We start from the raw sequence: 11,386 nt of genomic DNA, 5'->3' as shown, positions 1-11,386 counted from the left end.
ATTTTCATTATTTTGGAGAACATCAGGGGTATTTTGGTAACTTTACAAATTTTAGTGGTATTTCGATCATTTGGGGTTAGGAGAGGTCAAACTGAAATTCTTATTTGATGGTGGGGAGTCTAGGTCTAATTGTGAAGGGTTGAAATGGGTCCGAGTGTACATGAAAGTTCTATGTGTGCATGTCAACAAGATTAGTCGAAATGGAATCGTTTTAGATAAATGGATAAACAAGGGTATTTTTAGCTGAAATTTGGTAGGGTAGGGCTTTTGGTTATTTTGGATCGATTGGTGGGGCCAAATTGGTCCAATAGTGCTCGAATCAAAGGATTTTAACATATAAGCAATTCGACTAATGAGAAAACCCAAAATAAAATTTCCTTTGCTAGATGGGTAAATCGAAGAATTTTAAGTTAAAATTTAATAGGATGGGGTTTCTGAGGGGCCTAGATGAAACCTTAGGGTTTGATCAATTTGGATATGTTCGGATTGGGGGAATCAAAGGTATAGGTGATTTGACCGATAAGAAAGCTTGAAATGGAATCTTCGTCTGATGGATGAGTAGATCGAGAAATTTTGAGTTGAAATTTTGTGCGATCAGATTTCTAAATGTCTCGAATGATTTGGAAAGGTTTGGTCAGTTCAAATGTGTTTGCATCCGGGGAATTTAAGGTACGAGCATTCTAACTAACTAGAAAGCCCATAATAGAATATTCATTCAATGGAGGGGTAGGTAAAGGAATTTTGACTTGAGATTTATCTAGGTTAGGTTTCTGACATGCCTAGACAAATTGGTAGGGTTTGATCGGTTCAAATTATTAAGAGAATTTATGGTATAAGTGGTCAAACCAGTGAAAATTATTAAAATGTACTTTGTGTATCATAAATGGGTAAAATGGAAAGTTTTAGAATAGAAATTATCCTAGGGGTTGAGTAGTCCCGAGGTGTGTTGGGGTAAAAATCATGATTTAAAAAGTAGCGGGCAACAAGAACAGTTAGATTGAGATTTTTCTTGATAGAAGAGTAAAATGGTCATTTTGGGTTAAAAAATGAGGAGGTTTGATCGAGGTGTCTAGGAAGGTGACAACAAGATCTAGGTGTATTGGAGGGCGTATCATAATACAAATATTAAATTTGGGTAATTACGGTATACGAAGGAGCTTGATTTGGAATCTTGGCGTACAAGGGGTAAAACAGACATTTTTCGGTCTGAAATTTGTTAGGTGGTTAATGAAAGTTTTGGTGAGGTTTGGGTATCTTGGGAGTATTGTTGTGATGGAACATAAGAATTTGAGAGTAGTGAGCAACGAGGGTGGTCGATTTAGAGTCTTTTTATATGAAGGGTAAAACTGGAATATTTAGGTCCAAAATTTGGTGGACATACATCTTAGGATATTTTGAGTCTAATGGGTGTGTCTGATGGCTTTAAAAGTACTAGAATTATTAAAACCAAGGTTATAGGTATTTTAGCTAATGAAATGACTCAAAATGAAATCTTGGTTCGATGAATGGATAAAATGGTGAACTTTTAGGTTGGACTTTGATGAAATGACATGGATTTGAATTAAAAGATTGCTAGGAAGGTTTGATCATTTAGGGTCAAATGGATCATAGGCTTTAGGCTCAATAAATGTCGTAGTATCAAATTCGTTAAAATGGAATCTTTGACGGATGAACAACAAAATAAAGGAATTTAAGGCTGAAATTTGGTGTAATGGGTTGTTTAAAGGTTTTGCTTCACGTGATGGGGTTTGATCGTGTGCAAGGAAAGTGAGAAGTGGGTTTTATGAGGGGATAGAGCAAAAATCGGGTGTTAACAAGGCTGAATTGGTGGGCAGAGATGTACCATAAAATTACGCTATATTATTCGATGAGATAATTAATTGAATTACTTAATTAGATGATAGGGGCATCATAGACTAGTAGAAGAGACTTATCCTAAAATGGAAGATTCTTTCACAGTACATTGGGTTTCCCGATATATAGGATCAATACTTACTGATTATAAAGGTTTAACCTAAAATGGCAGGAACGAGGAAAATATTTTTTCCTGAAACCGGGGATGGGGCAGGGATGTGGTTTGCATATAATTCCCAAAACCTATTGGTAAATTAATAACATATTCATAAATTTAGTACTGATTTTTAAAATATCTCTAAAATTTCCCAAAATTCTTAGGTCTCGTTTGACATCACTTCTTAGGATCGTTTTTGGTGATTCTCACGATTCTTAGAATGAGAATCGCATTTGGTTTTGCCTAGCCCTTGTTTCTCATTCAAAATGGGATGAAAAAAAACCTTCTGTCGGCTCGACCCATTAAAGTGAAAAAAAATTGAATTCTTTGAATAAGAACTCTCGGTCAAATTCATTTTTGTTATGTCCTTTAAAAAATGAACACGTGTGACAAGAGTCGCACGTGATAGTGAGGGTACAATGGTAATTGCAAACATCTTCGACCTAAAATCCTCGTTCTCTTCACATTTTGCCTTTCATCTTCTTGCAAGTTGCAACGACTCTCTCCATCCCTCCAACGTCGTCAACATCATCTTCCTCATACTCTATCTTAGGTAATATTTCAACCAATTTTATTTTCTCCACGTCACCTTCCTTATATGACATCTTATTGCAGGTTGCAATGACTCTCTCCATCATTTTTTTTCTTTTCTTCTCAATCTAAGGGCAATCATTCTTTCTCCATCGGTCATCTCCAACACCATCGTCGCTCTCCTAACTCACAAGTATGAAACTCTTGATCTCAATAAATTTTATTGTTGGTGCATGATAAATGCCCTCATAAAATGATAAATTGGTTGTTTCGTTCTCCCTTGATCCCAAAAATTTGATTGTTGCTCATGGATGGTGATGTTGTAACTAGGATGACAATGTAGCAAATAAAAATATTTTTATTTGAAGTCCTTGTATTGCTCATAGATGGTGATATTGTAGATAGGACGGGTTGTTTCTCATGGATTATTGTATCGTTTTGTCTATCAAAGAATTTATTCAAAAAAATTGGTTGCTGTTAAACGTGATTCTATTTTTGAGAAACATGAATCAAATGATTGTGCCAAATAGGAATGCAGTGATTCTCATGATGCAAATTCTCATAATCCATCCTTTTCAGGAATATAGTGATATGTCCTAGTCAAATCAAAAGAAATTGTTAGTGAAAACATCATTAAATGTCTATATAAAATTAAAGCATGTTGTGCGTGTGCTGAGAGGAAATCAAGAATAGATAAAGCATCAAAAGTGAAGTGTGGATGAATGTATTTAAACATAAATACATGACACTAACATTTCTAATTCAGCAATCCAAGATCAAAAAATAAAACCACTTTTTTTGAAGGGTAAAAGGAAATTTTTCAATAATCGAGAAAAAAAACGCAATCTGAGAGGTGTCAACTACCCCATATCAATGTTCGACATAAACAATCTTAGTTTGCTAATCAAAAACCACCACTAAGCCTAATTCCCTAAGTTATCTCTATTCATACAAATAGTGAATCATAAGCTCCAACCATGAAAACTCATTTCGATCCTTAGCCCCCGAAGCTGAATATTTCAAATGGAACAAAACAAATAACTCCATATTGTTTGAATCCACAAAAAACCACCAAAAGTTTATGAAATCCACCTGTCGCAAACAAACAATCTCCCGGATTTGAGCAAGACAATCAAATTGATAAAAAAAACAAAAAGATACAATGGAATACACACGAATTCCAATATGAAGGTTTTGAAAGAGTAAGCTATAAAGGGTTAAAGATCAAATGTTAAGCATTTCAGGTAGAGAGAGGGAGTGTACTTCACCGTGTAACCGGAGTCGAAAGCGAAGACCGAAAAAGTGTCAAGTAGAAACAAGATGAATGCAAAGTAGAAGGACATTCAAACAGTCGAAAGCATCGGCGTTACAGTCCGATCTGTCAGAATATGATTAAAACGAATGTATTGAGTCTATTGCTCTATTGACAGTTTGATTACAACTGAAAATGCTGAACTGAAAAGATTTGTATAAGGCTTTGAGGAGGTTGTGGCAAAAGCTTTCTTTGATGACTCTGAATCTCCTCTTTTCGACATGTCTACCCATAATACACTACCTCCATATAAAGGCTAAAATATTGGTATCGCGTACTGTATCGGATAGTTTAGATACGGATACAAATATAGATACGCTATGCACACTTGATACACACGACTGATATCAGTATGCTTCAAAAATGCATAAAAATCACATAAATACATTAATAACATTAAGTTTAAATATGGATTATAAATAGGCTATAAACATATGATAAATGTACATTTTAATAAGTTATATAAATAAACACATAACAACCAACAATTATTGGTAATTCTTTACTATATACATGTCATATAATAATATTACAATTTCTATCTAACATTATTTATAATTTTAATATAATAAAGATTATTATAAAATGCATTAATCACAATGAAATAAAGAGGATATAAAATAAGAATGTACTTTCGAAGTCCAATATCCACAACCCAAGTGAGCTAAATCAAATAATTTGATACTTTTCATGACGTAGACAATATATAATTAAGAATGAGAAAATGTTACATGAAAATAAAATTATTAAAAAATAATAAAAAGACTTAGTCATTTAATAACATACCTAACACTAATACCACATGGACTTATGTTGAGACTGATAATCAAGATCAAAGTGGCTAATATCAATGTTATGTGCATTTCTAACATAATTGCAGTATTAGACCCAACTCATAAAATTGTGATAATAATCTTTAATTTCATTCAAGAGTTGTTGATATCTTTCTTGAGGAACATATTATGTTTCAAATCCATGTGAAAATCTACTACCACTATCACCATATCTTTCAAAACGATCAAAACAAAAAAACTAAGAACCAACTACAAACTAGAAAAAATTGTAAAATCCATATAAACAATAACCATATCCATATGAATCATATCCTAAAACTGATGAAAACAAACTCATACTATTAAAATCTTACACCATTTCATCATAATAATGAAATTGTCTTTTCCGATTACGATTTTGTGTCTAATTGTACGGTTAGAATGATTTTGATCTTGTGTAGCATAATCAAAAAAATGTTATTTAATAAATACAATCCCTTCATCATTATTAACATTGCCTCTTGGTGGTGTATATTAAGTTTCACTATAACCACCACCATTTCCTCATCATTGTCACATTCATCATTATCATCATCATCATTACCACCATTACCATCATGACTATCATTGTCATCATTATCTTTGTCATCAAAAGATTGTATTTCATTTGTACCCCTTTGGATGCATTATTCCTTAACACAACTATCAACATATACATGTAATTTTTCAACAATGAATGTGCTAGGTCTAAGTGAATCACCAGGTTCATCAAATAATATTATATTCCTTTTGATGCATTATTCCTTAACCCAACTATCAACATTTACATTCTATTAGTGGATCATCGTTATCATATATTTCATCTAAATTTATAGATCAAAACATCCCTCTAAATGTTTCCTAACATTTATAAGATTTATGATCTTTAACCTCATATTATAGTGGATATAAACTAACATTTCCAAGTTCTAATATAATAGACGATTTCACTACTTAGACATATAAGGTCAAAAGTGCTCTAATTACGTTCACACACACTAGATGGTTCAGTTTGTGATAATATTTTCACTGCAATTTATTTTAGAATTTGAGCGCTTTCTCCAAATAAAAACCACCATTCAGGTGCAAAAAAATCATATATTAGTATAAAACATAACTTATAATAATATATTTAATATTATAAAAATAAAAAAAACTAGATTACCTAAGTCGGAATTCTCTTAATATTTTACTTGACGAATTTCCAAAAGACTTTTGTGCCTCATGAAATATTTTTATATATTTTGTAACAACGGTTGTTAATATAAGAGCTTAAATATGTTATTTTAAAACCATTCAAAATTTTTATCTTTTACTTTTTCTAATGCCCTAGTTGCCTTATCCTAATCTCTTTACAGTTTCATAATAACAAGACTTTACAGTTTCATAATAACAAGACTTAAAGATCTTAATAAATCTTAATTGATACAAAGATCCAATAAGTATTGATATTTTGAATGTAAATATTCTAAAATTCAAAAATAACAAAATATTATTAATATCAATTTAAATAATAAAATTATGTAAATATAATTAAAAATAATTAACTAAATATACATGTTGCATGCAAATCATGAAGTAGTTACTTATCTCATCTATTTTCTATGATAGTTAATATCTATTTACAAGATCTTAGACCGACATTTTCAATAGCATCACATGTTTTACGCATTATTGCACAGACAACACCCATTGTTATTTATTTTTCACCATCTACAATCCTTAGAATTTTCACAATTGGCTCAATCATTTAACAACATAGTTCACACTGCTTCCAAAAGTTAATGTCACTGATTATGATTTCACATCTCTCACAATTAATGTTGGAGTTGCTTTCAACTTTCTCCATTAATCAGAATCTATCATAGCCCTCAAACATGTTCTCTAAATAAGAATGCTTTGAAGTGTAATAAAATTTGTTGCAAATCTAATATACCTTGGACGCATTATTTCACAATTTGTATAATGTTTCATTAAATGAAGAATTAAATGGTGATTATAAATAAAATTTGTAATTTTTCGACATTCTTCAATGAGTTTAGCAACATGTGAAAGTTTTGAAAATCTTCAAACATTAAGATAATGCAACAAATTATATTGTTGTTTTGAAACCATTCAACATGGAGTTCAATATAATTTGGTTTTAAACTCCATGTGCAACATTAGAACGACCTAATGTGGAAGTTTTACAACCATTCAACAAGGAATTCAATATAAGTGATTTCTCTTATGTTCTAATAACTTTATAACTTCCTTATATATACTTCCATTGTTAATGATTATTTAATTGACTTTTTTGCTCTAACTTCATCAACAACTTTATCAATCAAGTTATACAAATAATCTGCGTCATTGTTTCCTAATGCATCAATTGACCTATGAAAAATTGTTTGTCCATAACAATAAACCATGAAATTAATGATGGACAATCTTATTGGTCCTACCCAATTATCATACATGATGGTAAGTCTATATGTATTAACTTTTTGAAAATAAGAGTTGAAATACTGTTTAAGCCCTTCAACTTCTTCATCAAGAAAAGTACTCATAATCTCATATGGTGTAGGGCCTTTAATTCATTTTCTTATTGCAGCTATCTCATCAATCATTAGTTTATAATATAGGGATGTGGCAACATGTGCTGCTTTGTGATTATAAAACAGGAATTTTGCAATTAACTTCTTGCCATTAAATCTATAACATTTTTCCTGAAAAAGCACATTCATAGCATTCCTTTAATTTTTTTCTACCCCACATCTTGATGCCTGTACATATATGGATTAATTTTTTTAACACTTGGAAATTGTCCCTTTAATCTTGATTATTTCTTGGATAAACTAAATTTACTTAACAACTCTTTCATAGAGTATCGTTGTGCTACTGTATTTTGACTTCTATCCAATGATAATTATGATGAGACTCTTTATTGATGTTGTGATTCTTGAAAGACGTGCATTTTTCTTTCTAATCTACACATTTGCTCTTGCTCCCTTTTATCAGTTCGGGACATATGTCTTGTTGTATTAAAATTTATTTCTTCTTCTTCCTTTTCATCATTATTCATCATCCTCATTAATAATACCACAACTCACCTCTTAGTCTTGTTGCTTTTTTAGTGTCATTTCAATACAAAAATATTTTCACTATATCTAGTTACACTTTGATAATAATGATACATAAATAGTAATTATTTTATTATGCATGAACAATATGCAAAATTTGTATATGCATAAACAAATTACATGTATAAACAATTTGTACAAATGATAAATATGCTTTCATTTTTGTTTTTATGATTTTAATTTTTAATATAATTAAAATTATAATTTTTTTATTTTATTAATTTAGTATATTTAGTATATTTATACAAGGGTAAATCTCTTAAACTATCCCTACTTTTCACGAAATTGACAAATTGTACCCTTACTATTTAGATATTGTCTTGCGATACCCTTAAGTTTTCTTACAATTGTCCAAACCCTCCCCTATGGTTAGTCGACTGTTGGGTCCCATTTGCATGTGACACCACGTGATTGATAATTGTGAACATCTCATTGAAATTGAGTTTGAGGTTCACTTCATGGCTAAAAGGAACATGGGAGTGATGGGCCTCCCAAGTTTAAGAAACAAAACAAGACATGACTTACACCCAAAAACAAAGCGAATCTAGGTACTTTTTAGGGGAGAGAGGGAAGGTATTAGGCACCCCTCTCTCACAATTGGTAAGTAGTACCATTTCCTTGATTGACCAAAGAAAATAAGTAAAAAAAAAAAGAGCAACAAAGAATCAAAGGTTTTTTATGAGGGGTAATTTGGCACGACATAGTAAGTAAAGGTCACGTGGACGCGATCTGCCAGCAGGATGACAACTTGGCAAGGGAAGCCTAGTTAGCAGTTTGGGAGTTCGAGTGTTTGAGCACCTCGGTACAAAGCCACCTCGACACCTAAGCCAGTTTAAGGCCCAGGGACCGAAGTGACACATAATCGACTCCAGAAGCTTCTCATCAGACTCCGAACCTCCCAGAATCACATCACGTAATGGCAAGCCTTATCCTCTCCCCGCCCGGATCAGGCGGTAACGATAAACTTCATTGACTCGTACGTTACTCCTCGTCTAAAGCAGAAACGGATCTCATCTACTCAGGCTGAGGATTCCGGAATCGTTTCGTGAAACACACGACAATTCAACTATATAAAGGCATCAACCCCTCCAGGGTCTAGGTACGCGTGATTATTTACACACAAGCTCTCTAGCATTCAAGCTTTCAGCTTGCAACCACAACAAAGGTACTAACTTAAGCATTAGAGCGACCTCCCCGGGTTATCCACCCCAGTCTCTATGATCTCTATTTTGTAGCTTGGTCCAGCTCGCTACACGAACAACGCCCAGGCATCCATCCAGCTAAGAGCTTTCAGATCGCGCATCATTAGTTTTGTATATCCGAGAGTTAGCTAGTCAAGGTGAGTTTGTCTCCCAAGTGGTTCAATCCTCTCATTCTCTATTCGGGTGTGAGGAACCCTTACAGGAGAGAAGGAATAGACAACTACATGCATCATCCTTTTTTCCAAGGTCCCTCACACTTCTACTAGTCAAATGAGTGAGGTTGCAACACAAGGAATATGATTTCCATGAGCCATCTCTCTTAAGGCAATTTCAACTTAAGACTTATGGGAAATATGGAAGCAAAAAAAGAAAAACAAAAGACAAAGAAGAAATCTAATTCAAATTTGTATTAAAACAGAACTAACAACACCCATAGAAATAAATTATAATATTCAAGCAAATAATTCTAAAATGCATGTCCACTTAACTAAACAAAACCAAATTGAGACACCTATGAAAATGAGCATATTTCAGCACTGATATTAATTTAATCAAGTTAAAAAAAAAAACTAAAAGAACCTAGAACACTCATATGAATTAACTAACAAGTCAATCTAATGTTTCCTACATCTCAATAACATGAAATCAACTAAAAACATGCATAATATTTAATCCATAAGAAGGTAATTCAATGTTGAAAGTAAAAAAAATACTAGAGAATGAACTACCATATCAATAAGATTTAACAAAATAATAAAAAAAAAGTAGATTAGATGAGGTGAGAAGTTCACCTCTTTGTAGGCCCTTTGACAAACACTACAAGATAAGTGATTGAAATTGTTGGTTGCTCTTTTTGAGGTTGAGCCTTGCTTGAATCAAATGGGTAGAGGGCTATTTCTCTGAGGCTCCTTTGAGACTTTTCTTTTTATTCTTTTTTTTTCTTGGATTGAATGATGATGGAGGATTGGTTCAGCTAGACTCTTCGAAGGGAGATGAGAGTTTGAGAGATGGAGAATGATTTCGGTGAGGGTTTTTGGTTTCTGAAGAAGGAGATAAGAGCTTGGGGATTTTGGTTCAAGCGTGAGGGAAAGAGAGATTCGATGGCTAGGGTTCTTGGAAGATCATGGAGTGTTGCAAAGATGGAGATGGGAGTAAGGATTTGGTGGGTTTTAGTTGAGGGAAGAGGGTAACGGAAGATTCTTCTTACCTTGGCCGAAAGATGGAAGAGATCCAAGATTTCTTCTTCTTCATAGCATGGCTGAGAATGGTCTTTTTCTTGCTATTTTCATCTTTGTTCTTATCCTTTATTCTTCCTTCTTCTTCACAGCATGACCGAGTGGAGCCTTACAATATGGAGAGCAGAGAGAGCTTTATAGGGGTTTTGATGGTGGGAAGTTAGTGAGGGAGGAGGGTTGGTTCTTTGGTTTCATGGAGGTTTGGGATGAGAGAAGGAAGGAGGAGGATCAAGATGGAGCTAGGGTTCGATTGGGTTCTGTTCCATGGAATGAGAGTAGGAAGAAGAAGATGGGGGGTTAAGAGTTCAGTGGTCTTGGTGTGGGAGAAGAGAATGGAAGAATGAAGAGAGTCCCCCTTTAGATTTTTCTTTTTTTCATCTTTAGGGTTTTTTCTTTTTTATCCAAAACCCAATTGGGAGAGGGGTTTGCTAGGTTGGTTCAGTTAGGGACTGGTTTGGTTAGGCTTGGACTAAATAGGAAAGGGTTTATGGTCTAGTTTGGTTTGAGAAAGAATGGTTAGGGTTTTAGGGTTTTAGGTAAACTCTCAAGATGATGGATGGCTAAGATTTTTTTTATACTAATCTAAGGGATGGAGGGCTGCCACATTTTTCCTTTTTCGTTGTTTTTCTCTCATTGGTCTTTTCCCCTTTTGACCGAATTTAATGCCTTGGGGACAGCTCACCTTGATTTTCTCCCCCTTGTCCCCTTTCCTTTAATGCCTAGAATAAGAAGAGTTTTAAATTTAAAATTTGAATTTGAGGGAGAATGGATAGGTGGCGGTTAGGGTTTTTGGGTGTGGAAGTGAGGGTTAGGCCAATCTTAGGGTGGAGAAACAAGGGGGTCTCAAATCTAGGGTTAGGATTGATTCTAGGTTTAGTGGGGGCTTTGGGTGATTTTCGAAAATGTGTAGGGTCCTAATTGAAAATATCCAGGGAGTTTTTGCAATGAAAGGGCAAGTCTAAGGGGTTTGGTGTGCAGGATTCAAGGGTTGAGATTAAACTCAAGATATTAGGGTTTTCCTCAACCAACGAGATCGCATGAATTGGAATCTTCGTAGATAGAGGGGCAAAATGGGGAATTTTGTAAAGAAATTTTTAAGGGGGTTCTAAGGTGTTTTAAAAGGTAAATAATGGGGTTTGATGTCCTTGAGGAGTGTGTCAG

General features: G+C 33.6%; 1 long non-coding RNA gene across 2 annotated transcripts; it reads right to left on the bottom strand.

Moving 5' to 3' along the window:
- Window positions 1-2,383: 2,383 nt before the first annotated feature.
- LOC148791088 (uncharacterized) lies at window positions 2,384-10,622 on the bottom strand. Of its 2 annotated transcripts, none has more exons than XR_016077839.1 (3): window positions 9,782-10,622; window positions 3,806-3,920; window positions 2,384-3,634 (listed from the first exon to the last, which is right to left on the bottom strand). It is a non-coding gene; the product is annotated as an uncharacterized LOC148791088 (long non-coding RNA). The 2 variants fall into 2 exon arrangements; XR_016077838.1 differs by having other exon boundaries at window positions 3,811-3,920; window positions 9,782-10,621.
- Between the last annotated feature and the right edge of the window lie 764 nt (window positions 10,623-11,386).

Source organism: Nelumbo nucifera, chromosome 6 (assembly GCF_055504915.1).
Source record: "Nelumbo nucifera cultivar China Antique chromosome 6, China Antique-T2T, whole genome shotgun sequence".
Taxonomy (NCBI): Eukaryota; Viridiplantae; Streptophyta; class Magnoliopsida; order Proteales; family Nelumbonaceae; genus Nelumbo; species Nelumbo nucifera.
This window is presented reverse-complemented; position numbering and strand designations above follow the sequence as displayed.